The sequence below is a fragment of the Hylobates moloch genome, unplaced genomic scaffold (genome assembly GCF_009828535.3).
Source record: "Hylobates moloch isolate HMO894 unplaced genomic scaffold, HMol_V3 SCAFFOLD_18, whole genome shotgun sequence".
Taxonomy (NCBI): domain Eukaryota; kingdom Metazoa; phylum Chordata; class Mammalia; order Primates; family Hylobatidae; genus Hylobates; species Hylobates moloch.
Genome location: NW_026652293.1, coordinates 25,996,221 through 26,008,374, shown reverse-complemented (window position 1 = coordinate 26,008,374; position 12,154 = coordinate 25,996,221). Strand labels below are relative to the sequence as shown.

General features: G+C 36.7%; 1 long non-coding RNA gene across 1 annotated transcript in view; it reads left to right on the top strand.

The window, feature by feature from the left end:
• Nucleotides 1-2,052: 2,052 nt before the first annotated feature.
• LOC116457868 (uncharacterized) overlaps nucleotides 2,053-12,154 on the top strand; it is a 34,900-nt gene continuing 24,798 nt past the window's right edge. Inside the window, exon 1 of the long non-coding RNA XR_004245128.1 lies at nucleotides 2,053-2,151. This is a non-coding gene — a long non-coding RNA (uncharacterized LOC116457868). The remainder of the gene's footprint in view (nucleotides 2,152-12,154) is intronic.

Sequence of the window (12,154 nt, the reverse complement as noted above, 5' to 3'; positions counted from 1 at the left end):
AATTGTTTTCTCCTTGATTTGCGAAACAAAATTTGCAGCAGCTGACCCATTACTATTTACTTAGGCCTGATACTAACAATTTATATCCAGACTTACTGGGATATTCTAGTAAACTTATAACTCAGCTGTCTTGGGTTGAAAAGTAGCAAATTATATTCTTCCTACCAAAGCATATGAAGATCCATTCTCATGTAAACACATTTATAATGCCAGGCTATGCTGCCTCATGAAGATCAAGGACAAACTGTATCAGCCCTTAGATGTAAGGCCTGTGTGTTTCCTGAAGCCTGTGTTCAGCTCGGAAGATCTCAGCCTTTACAGAGAAGGGATAGTGTTTTCTGAAATGCATACTCATTAGCTCAAGAATTGGCTAAATATACCAAAGGACAATTACCTTAAGTCAAGGTGACTGATATGGTTTGGATCTGTGTCCCCACACAAATCCATGTCGAATTGTAATCACCAGTGTTGAAGGTGGAGCCTGGTGGGAGGTGATTGGATCATGGGGGTGAAGTTCTCATGAATGTTTTAGCACCACCCACCCTCAGTCCTGTATGGTGAGTGAGTTCCCACAAGATCTTGTTTAAAAGTGTGTGGCACCTCCTCTCTAACTCTCTTGTTCCTGCTCCCACCATATAACACTTGCCGACTCCCCCCCCTCACCTTCTGCCACAATCGTAAACTTCCTGAGGCCTCCCTAAAAGCCAAGATGCCAGAATCATGCTTCCTGTATCGTCTACAGAACCATAAGCCAACGAAGCCTCTTTTCTGGGTAAATTACTCAGTTTCAGGTATTTCTTTATAGTAGTACAAGAACAGACTAATACAGTGATGTTCCATGTGGCCTGAAAATTCAAGGAAGACCCAGCCGTTAAACTCACAACTATAAAAATACAGTCACATCATAGAATTACAGGCATATGCCAACTTCCCACATAGACTGCAATGATAAAGTATCTCCAGCATTTAAAGCCTTTTGATCAAGGCTCTGCCAGATTTCTTCTTCTCATTATATCACTTCCCAAATATCCATCTTACAATTTCCATTTTCAGTGTGCCAAATCTGAACACTTTTTAAAATGTAAACTACTACTCTCACAAACTTTAGAACCTCTTTCCTCCTCTCTTCACTTTTCCAAAGGGGGAAATAATGTCTTCGTAAGTTTCACAGCATGAAAGAGCCATCAGAAAGCATGCAATCCCTATAGGCAGGTAGTCATGTGTCTCACTGAAAAAGAGAGAATGGGGCTAGATGAGAATCATATGAATTTAGTCCTCTCTCTCTGAAGAGGAGCAACTGAGCAAAGGAAGCCAAGAAATATTTGCTAAGAAAACTCTCCCTATATGGAAGAAGACATTAGGATTGGGAAAGAAACATTTCCTCCTAAAGTAATTCGTGGTCTCAAATTCTCACAAATAATTTTACTCTTCTCTTTTTGAAAGGTTGCCAATCTTCAATTCTGGGTAAATCCCACTGTTGACATTTTATGTTCTTGTTTTTAGCCTGGAAAAAAAAATCTGTTAGGAAAAAAGAACTAATTAATCTACTGAATCATTAACTATGTTTTTGGGTTTTGTTTCTGTGATAATGTTTTATTCTCTAAAAGATGTCTATACTGTGATTATTATTATTTGCCTACTGCATTTCAACTGTATTCTTTCCTATTGTGGCTGATTTCCTCAGTAGTACTCAGTATTTATATTATTCATCTCCAGTGTTAGCTTGCTACAGAAATCATTTGAAACATGTTTCATTTTCCTCAAATACCCAGGTACTGAAATACACACCTTAGATGACTTTCATTTCTTCAAAAGTTTTCACACTTGCCCTTTTCCTCCTTTCTCAGAGAAGGGGGTTATTTTCCTCTTTGTAAAGTCAACCCCTTCATGAATGGCTAGATCCCCTTTTAACTTCTTTTAGTCCTTCTACTTCCCTCTAAAAGGACAACCACTCTAATGTGCTAAATTTGTATCTCTTTTTTTGCCTTGTGAATTTTTGACATATGGCATTTTATTACATAATCTCACTTTTTCTTATTTGTTTCCTTTTAGTGCTGCTTGTTGCTGATGTTTCTGCCCAAACATCATCAAATGTGGAGAAGAAAGAACACTCAGATGTGCCCTGGAGACTTTCCTTTTATTTTTAAACATGTACATCCGGAAATTATGTTAGAGTAAGTTTCAACATATTCAAAATCATGTCATAAAATGAATGTGAGAATTATTGACAATTCTGAAAAAGCTTGGGTTGTTACTGGGTTAAGATGTGAAAGAACCCACAGGTTATTTTCCTTTTCTTCTTCTCTGCCTCACTATAGATTCATTGTTACCAGCCCTGTAAAAACAAAACAAAAAAAGCAAAAAACTATTTTTGATAATCGGGTTCAACCATCTCTCCCCTACTGTAATAGTTTGTTAAAAACTGCTTCTGGCAATATGTAAACCTAAATACTATGAAGAGTTTTCATTATCCTGCAATAGGAGCGACCACCTGAAAATAAAGCCTGCACAAAGGAGGGCAAAGCCAAGTTGTGGAGAGAGAATGAACGTGAAAGCAGCGCTCAGCCAGAGGGACACAGGCAGCCTCTGGGTCAGTGTGACTAGTGGGCCTGAAGCTAGATTCCTTTCTTTATCTTTTTAGTTATATGAGTTAATGAATTTGCCATATTTGCTAAAACTGGCTTGAGTTGGCTATTTAACATCTGAGAATAAAGTGTCCTGGAAAACAGAATAATTCGTAGTAAGAGGGAATGTTTGGAATTTGAAGACCCAAAATGTGGAATCAATTGACTCAAGATAGGGTGGGTGAGAGGGAAAGAATTCCCTCAAATTGGGAATTCTTGACAATCTTTTTGTAAGGAGCAAAGTGTTGATTAGACCAATGACTATTGTGCTTAAAAAACAGACACTTGATTGAGTAACAGTAGGAAGCAGGATGTGTTTTCTAATGCTTAAATCTTATAGTATGGTATTAGAGGAAAGAAGATCTAAGCTTTGGTTTCAACCATCCTAACTAAAAGAAGACAGGAAAGAGAATGGTACAGTTTGCTGTGGCCAGCAATCCATGATGAGTGAGAATTAGATAATCATGCGTAATGGGAAGTTGTACTAGGCGAATTTTTTACTTTTTTTTTTTTTTTTTTTTTTTTTTTTTTTTTTTTTTCCTTTTTTTTTTTTTTTTTTTTTCTTTCCTTACTCCTTTTCCTTTTTTCTTTCTTCCTTTCTTTTTTCTTTCCCTCTTTCTTTCTTTTTTTCTTCTTTCCCTCTTTCTTTTTCTTTTCTTTCTTTCTTTCTTTTTCTTTCTTTCTTTCTTTCTTTCTATTTCCCTCTTTCTCTCTTCTCTTTCTTTCTTTTTCTTTGTTGTTTTATTTTATATTCAGAGGATACTTGTGCATGTTTGTTACATGAATAGATTTTGTAATGGCGAGATTTAGGCTTCTAGTGACCCAGTCACTCAAATAGTGAACATTGTACGTAATAGGTAATTTTTCAGCCCTCACCCCCTCCAACTTCTCCCATTTCAAAGTCCCAAATGTCTATTATTTCTATTTTTATATTCATGTGTACCCATTGTATAGCTCCCAATTGTAGGTGAGAATGTGCAGTTTTGATTTTCTGCTTCTGAGTCATTTGACTCAGGATAATGGCCCTCAGTTCTGGCTATGATGCTTCAGAGGACATGATTTCATTCTTCTCTATGGTTATACTAGGTAGATGTTTTGCCTCTGGCAGGGTAAGTAGCAAGAACCACAATCATAGATGCCATTGGGAACAGAGGAAGCTTGTTTCCCTAGCTCTGTGTGAAAGCTTCCTATACTATGTGATCTTCCTGACCAAATGAATTGCCACTCACTCTTTAGTCACCCATTATGATTTAGTCTTGTAGCAAAATGCAAAATATACTTACGTCATTATCTAAGCCCAGTAATTTGGAAGCAGATGCCTAGAAGGAGGCTATTAAAGACCAAAGTGGGGAAGAACACCAAAGTCTGTAGCTAAAATACAAGGATGCAGGATCCAGATTAATCAGCTCTAACATAACAAGATTGCTATCTTTTGTTACTTGGTTGGAGAGTTGAGAGATTGCAAATTTGCCAGCATCCTACTGTGGTTTTAAGAAGCACTTTATTACTGGAAAAATCCCAAGCTAGGTAAGTAAGAAAGGATTCATATGATATTTACTCCTAAGGTTTGAAACTTGGAACTACCCACACAGGAAGTGAGTTGGTAAAGCAACATAGCTGCTCAATTGCTCTTCCACATAAGAGTAGGAAGAGTGATGGAAGGGTGAATTTTCCAGTGAAGAGAAGCAATAGAATTCACTTTGGTTGACCAAGAAACATTTCACTTCCTTGGCAAGGAATCCTTGCAAACCATGTCTCGGAAGTATGATAGATGCCTTATACATTGTTTCTCCTTCTTCCCCTTTCTAAATCGGAGTTTTAGTGATAATTTTCCTGTTTTAACTTCATTAGTGTATATTTAGTGTGCGGAGGTGGTTAAATATGTTATTTAGCTATGGCTTTTTGCACCTTGAGGTCATATCTAAACAGACCAGTCTGCAGACTGCCCAGAAAACCTTGAATTAGAGAACAATGTATTAACTAAGATTCAGCTAGTCACCCTCTGCAGGAAAGGATAAGTGAGATTTTGCTTATGAATGGGGCACTTGCATATTGCTGGGCTGAGAGTTTTTGAAATTTTATGAATTGCAGAAAGGGCATTTATGACTACCAGGAAGTGAAAGGATAGAATTACTGAAAGCATCTGCTTTTTTTTTTTTAAGACAGAGTCTCTCTGTGTTGCCCAGGCTGGAGTGCAGTGGTGCAATCTCAGCTGTCTCCAACGTCTGCCTCCTGGGTTCAAGCAATTCTCCTGCCTCAGCCTCCCGAGTAGCTGGGACTACAGGCACTCATCACCATGCCCGGATGATTTTTGTATTTTTAATAGAGACAGGGTTTTCGCCATGTTGGCCAGGCTGGCTTCGAACTCCTGGCCTCAAGAGATGTGCTCAGCTTGGCCTCCCAAAATGCTAGGATTATGAGCCACCGCACCCAGCCCAAAAGCATCTACAATTTTTTTTTCATTCTGCCCTCCACCATTTATTTTCAGAAAAAGTGTCTCTTCTGCTTCATTTGATTTTGATAAGCTTGTTAATCAAGATGGTTTGACATTTCTAAATAGAGACAAAAGGATATGGTCTGTTCTGATCATTTTGTTAGAACAAGACGTTTACTGTGATGTTTATAAGGTAATATAGTGTCCTTGTGCAGTGCACAACCTTTATAATTAAACACTATGACAGTGGTTGTGATATATAGCATTAAGGAGCCACAGGAACACCAAAATTGAGAAATTGCCCTGGATTGAAGCATAGTGTTCTGAGAACACTAAATAGTTTGGTGCAACAGGGATAAATTATATAGAAAAGCTTGTAACATCCTCTTTTCCAGATAACTGAGATCATGGTGTTGAACATCTTGTGGCTGTAATCAGAAGGTTAGACTTTACACTGTAAGCAGTGTTGAGCCACTAAAGAGACAGAGTCTCACTCTGTCGCTGAGGCTGGAGTGCAGTGGCACCGTGTCAGCTCACTGCAACCTCTGTCTCCTAGGTTCAAGCAATTCTCCTGCCTCAGCCTCCTGGGCTCACCACCACGCCCGGCTAGTTTTTATATTTTTGGTAGAGACAGGATGCTGGCCAGGCTGGTCTTGAACTCCTGACCTCAGGTGATCCACCCACCTCGGCCTCCCAAAGTGCTGGGATTACAGGTGTGAGCCACCACGCCCAGCCAACACTAAAGATTTTAAGATGCAAGTTGTATAATCAGAGCTATGATTCATAGAGTGAGGAATATAAAATGAAAATGGGAGAAACTGAGCTAATAAGTATTGTTAAAGGCCTGGGTTATGGGGGACAGTGTTGAAACCTCCATCTTGTTTTGCTAGCGTTAATACCACCAGTAGTGTTTATCTGACATGCATCTTGCTCAGGGTTTTAGGCCTTGGCTCTTGTCTAGAACAAAGACGTTTTTACAGAGGAGTTTTTAGAGAAAAATATGTTGGTCTCAAATTATTTATCTCCCAGAAGTTTGCTTCTTTTTTTAAAATTTCATTTAATTTATTTAAAAGACAGTAGAAAACAAAAAGTATGAACATAACAGTTACATATGCTTATTAAAATGGGAGATAAAAGACAACTTATATACAAATAGTTTGGTAGAGGCTTTTGCAGTAGAAAATTGGGAAGAAAAATATAACAATTACATGGAATTGTTAAGTCAAGGATCTTACCCAATATCAGGCTTTATTAAATAATGTCAAAATTATAAGCCATCGACAAGTGCACATGAAGCAGAGATCTAGGATGTCAAGGACAGCTGACTAGCTCTTGCTTCCCACATTGGACATGCACTTTTGGCCCAGAGTAGATGAGGTCTGTAGGTGAGGCTTATGAGATTTCTTATACTATGAGGAATCTTAAAGAGGTACTTTACAGACCAGAGTTGTATAGTTCAGGCAACACTCTTCAGAGAGCCTTATATAATTGACCACGGGTTTTATTCACTCTAGGTAATTCTTAGCCACAGAAATCTTCCTACAAGCCTTTTAGAGATAAAGCATATGCTTAGCAAATGTCATTAGTTTATTTATTTGAGAAAGTCCATTTGAAAAGGAAATTACTGTCACCTGCCTGCCTCCCCTCTTCCCAGTTTCACTGACGTCTTCCACAGGGGAGCAAATGGATTTCTGGCTGCCTGTTGCTTTAACTCCTTACTTGTTTTTCTTTTTTCTTTTCTTTTTTTTTTGAGATGGAGTTTCGTTCTGTCACCCACGCTGGAGTGCAGTGGCACGATCTCAGCTCACTGAAACCTCCGTCTCCTCAGTTCAAGCGATGCTCCTGCCTCAGCCTCGCGAGTAGCTGGGTAACTGGGATTACAGGCGCCCACCACCATACCCAGCTAATTTTTTTTATTTTTAGTAGTGACGGGGTTTCACCATGTTGGTCAGGCTGGTCTGGAACTGCTGACCTCAGGTGATCTGCCCACCTCAACCTCCCAAATTGCTGGGATTTTAGACATGAGCCACTGCACCCAGCCTCCTTTCTTTCAATAGTATTTCAGAAGTATGTTGAATAAATGGACTAAAATGAATTTTATAGTTACAGCAATCTGATAATAAGTATGGAAAAAGTCTGTGAAAGACCAACTGACCTGGGAAATAAGATGGCTTTCCTGGATGAGAATGAAGTGCAAGATTTTCCAGTCCTGAAATAACCAATAGAAGGAATGCCAAGGAATTGGCCCTTCTCTTACTCTTTAGCATATTGACTACAGCTTGATTGACTGTGCTGTAGGTATTAGACAATTTTAGAATCATTACATAAATCAGCATGCCTCTCACATTAAAAAAATATTTTCTTTTACATTGATGAATGCTTGTCTTCCTTAAGAAAAAATAAATATCTACATCCTAGCAAACATATGGTGTGTTTTAAAACTGCTAGCAAATAACCTACATAATTGGACAGCCCATTATCTTGATTATTATTATTACTTAACACAAATATAGCACTTGCTTCAAATGGCATTCACTCAAAGTAACTGACAAGCATTAATTACTTAATGTGTTCATGTTCTTTATGGAGAAGTTAAATATAGTTGAGTATATATCTGAGGACACCCACATAACACACACACTCCCAGGATTAATAGAGAGTCCAAGGAAATGTCTGTTGATTGCTGAATGTGTATATAATAATGTCTATGTAATTCCCAACAAATGGATATCAGTCTTCATTTCAGGAATATACTTTCAGTAACAATGTTTATAATCACTTAGCCACAGTTTTAGTATAAAAATTATTTTAGTCAGAAAGTTCTTTACAGTTAAATTTTTGTGATAATTTTAATCCATTTTTTCTTCCGGAATAACATAGTATCCTTATGTTGTCTTCCGTGAACAATGCCTTCATGTGCCCCCATATTGGTATCAGAGCAAATAAATTGAATAAATAAGTAAAAGACAAAAATCCCTTTTCCACTTCCTAAATATACATTCATAAGAGACTAGAGGGCCAGTGTTATCAATTATTTTCTTCTTTCGCTCAATGTATTAGCATATTCTCTAGAATGGTGTGCATGTGCTGATGAACAAAGTCAACTTCCTCCTCTGGGTTAGTTACAGTGTGTACCCAATTAGTATCTCGGGTATTTTTCCTATCAACATGGCAGAGCGCCCAAATACACCTGGATTTAATTGCCCTTACCTTCATTTGTCAATATTTTCTCTAACTTAGGTGGAAGTTGTTATTCTGGGTCACCGAAGGATCCATCGGGATGTGTAGAGTGAAAATAGTAATAGTTGGTGGTTATTCATTCCTTGCTTATTAGGCTCTCTAGATCCAAAGTCCCTAACTTCAAACTCTCAACATAGGCATCGTACATCTAAGCTATTTCTGTCTGAATGTACCATGTAGACCAATCTATGTCACACATATATTTATGACACTTTAACTGAATTATTACTGTCTTACAAGTGATCAACATTGCAGTTTACAAAAGATAATAGAAAAGATGAAACTTTCCCTCCTGAGTCTCATCTATTACACAAACCTGAGCTAGATAGGCAATAAATACTATAGGCTGCCAGAAGGGTGGGAAGTAAAATCATGGTAGTGCAATAAACCAGGGTGGTATGGTCAGTCCCAGAGGAGAGGCTTCTATAACATTGAGAGATAAGGTTTACATATAAACTAAAGTGTTCCATAATCTATTCTAATATCGTGTCTATTTTATTCTGGTGTTCTTTCAGGTAGCTTTTACTCTGTGGTGAATTCTTTTTAATTAAATTCTAGTTATAATTTGAAACCATCTAGGCTTCTTCTTTTCTCTGAAAATCTGATGAAAGACATGGGTCTTCTACACAGATAATGCACACATACAAATAAGTACAGAATTTTAGATATTTATGTATAATGCCTATCCAAAGACTTCGTAAATGATTCATAAAACATATGTTAAAAACCCATTCTTTATACAATGTAAGAAAAAAGAAATTTACTATTTCATCTAATGCTGATAATAGACTAGAAGATTTGTACCGGAAATCAATTATTCTTTTATGATTTAGTTTATATATAATACCTCTCATTCTCCTAAAGTGTTAAGGATCTACAACTTTAATCCATGTATAGTATTCTATAGTTTTATATATTTTATACTATTATTCATTTATCTGCTTATAAAAACTCTGGTAAAAATTTTGTGTTAGAAATAATGCCAACTTCTGAAATGCACTTAATACTTTGTACCAAGAGAACCATTTTTATATTTCACTTTTAATGCTTTTCACATTCTGGAAGTATTGTTAAGATCCTTTGTTTTTAAAATGGACATGATTGAGGGCAACTGTAATCTATGCATGTGAGACTACATATGCAATAGCAGCCCTTGTGAGAACATCCATGTGTATGAGCTTTGTAGCTCTTACTTTAATTTAGAGAGTCTGTGCTCTACTTTGCCTCCTAAATGTTTGGATTTCTTGAATTCCTTATTTGAAAGAACTACTCCATACATAATGGCTATTCCTTCCTCTGAGCTACGTGATTGTACAAAAATATACCTACTGAAAAAATGGGAATAAAAATGCAGGAGTTATAAAAGGCGTTGGTTAATGTATAATTATATAATAGTGAGGTGCTATTAGAGTGGAGAGAAGTATTAATAGCTATTCCATTTATCCATTTATCTATTCCATTTATATATTATTGGTGTTAAACAAGCCATCCCAAAACTGAGTAGCTTGAAACCGCAACTCATTATCTCTTCTGGTTTTGTGGTATGCCTGCTTTTAGCTAGGTAGTTTCACCTGGGATCACTCAAGTGTTTGTAGACAGTTAGCAGCTGGGACTGAAGTCATCTGAAGGATGGGCTGGGCTGACCATGGACACTCCCTATTGGCTCATTGCTTGGCCGGAGTTGCCATTTGAGCACCTCTGTGTTATCTCACTCTGTGTGATGAGGGAATCCTCGCATCACAGTAGTTGGAATTCTTACATGGGGTCCTAGGGCTCAGAGATAAAAGGTGGAAGGATCCAGGCCTCTTATAAAAGGCTAGCCCATAACTAGAATAGTTTCATTTTGCAATGGATAAAGCAAGCTGTAGGAAATAAGGCCAACCCAGATTCCACCTTTTAGTGGAAGGAATTTTTGAAAATGTGCTTTAATCTCTTATAGAAGCCATTTAAATAAGTCCCAGAGATGAGCAGCATTGAAAAGCTGTAAGAACAGGGATTTCTAATATTATATTTTAGATTGTTAACCTTGCTGTGATGTGCTAAGTTACCTCTAACTCCCAGAATTTTCCTTAGGTTGCCACACACACATATATAAAAGTTGTGGATAATTAAGGGTGAAAGTATTTAAAGGAAGCATAGCTTGTCTCACATTCACCACTTCGTTACTGAAAAAAGAATGGCGTCCTATCAAGAAGACTGTGTCCAGGGCCTTCAGATCATGAAAAGCGGCCAAATGAACAATGAGACATGATGGGGTACATAAAGAAGTCCATATAAATCTTCATCATATAGAATCTTAAACACAATATAAAATATTTGGGAGTTTCTGAAGATCCCAGGTAAATCTTGTTCATACCAGTTGTTCCCATACTAATTTAACATAGATTGGTCACACTTTCTCTGTCTCTCTTTATTTCTCTCTCATTTAATTTTTTCCTGACAACTATCAATATCTAACAGCTTCCTAAAGACACTTTGAAAAATGCTGCATAGTAAATATAACAGAGAGTGTGTTGACTTAATAAAGAAAAATATCTTTGGATTACAGCTTCTGAGATAGATTTAATAAAGGAAGTAGGAAACCAGCAGAATCATTAATAAACTTGTTTTAGGAAAGAAGGGGAGAAATTTTGCTAGATGGGATAGAAGAGATTCATCTAGTCCTAGAGTTTTCTTCAGCAGGCCCTAAGATCTTCCTGGAGATATGTCAGAGAGGACTAGGAAGGAAGTGGACAGAAAAGTAAGCAGGACTCTAGATTCTAATTTCCTAGCAAATATCCAAAAAAACTCAGTTTATACCTCTTCGCTGTGGAGAGTTAAATAATAGATTTCATTTGAAATGGTGATGGTGATAAAAGGATGAAGAAGAAAGGAAGGACAGGAGTGGGAGGAGGAGGAGGAGAAAGTTCATTCAAAAATTCAGTAGCACAATCAGAAATAGAACAAAGATCCTCTGTCTTTGAGACGAGGCTGTTCTAGTCTTCTACGTGATCTCTGAGGAGGGGAAATTCTGAGATCAAGAGAAAGTTAGGTTGTGGTCAGACTGTTGTCAATCTTATATTTTAGGGTAAGAATTTTTGTCATTACTCTTAAAGATTTAAAAAATTTTACAAATATATCTTAGCAGGAAACAGGATTTAATTTTTAAAGGAAGAAAAGGAAGATAAAATGCTAGTAGTTCAAGATAAAATTAAAGATAAAAATATTGCAATTCAGAAGAAAAATATTTAAATAAATAGACTGGTTTATGTAAACAGTTCCAGCAAGAGGTAGTGAATGATAGGACTCTATTAATTCCAAGCTGATTGACAGGTAAGCAGAAAAAGCAATACATTTTCTGCCTTGAAGTTCTTATGAAACTTTCTTAATGTCATTCTATCTGATCATTAACTCTATATTAAAAACATTCAACAACTTAATTTTAAGTCCTGATTGTAGAAAGTTGGTTCAGTTGCTGGTATTTATGTGTGAGTATTATATCTCTAAATTAATAATATTTACTGCTCTTTCTTTTTAAAAAATATTTTTTGTTAAGTTAAATTATGGCATCTTCTTAAACGCTTTTTATTAATTAATTGTTTACATTTATAACTGACACATAATAATTGCTCATATTTATATACAGTATGATGTTTCAATGGATGTATACATTGTGTAATAATCAAATCGGGGCAATCACCACATCCATCACTTTAAATACTTATTATTTCTTTGTAGTGACAACATTCAAAACCTCTTCTAGCTATCTTGAAATATACACTACATTGGTATTTGCATAGTCACCCTCCTGTGTTATAGAACAGCAGAAACTATTCTTCCTGTCTGTCTAAATTTGTACCTGTTGACAACATCTCCC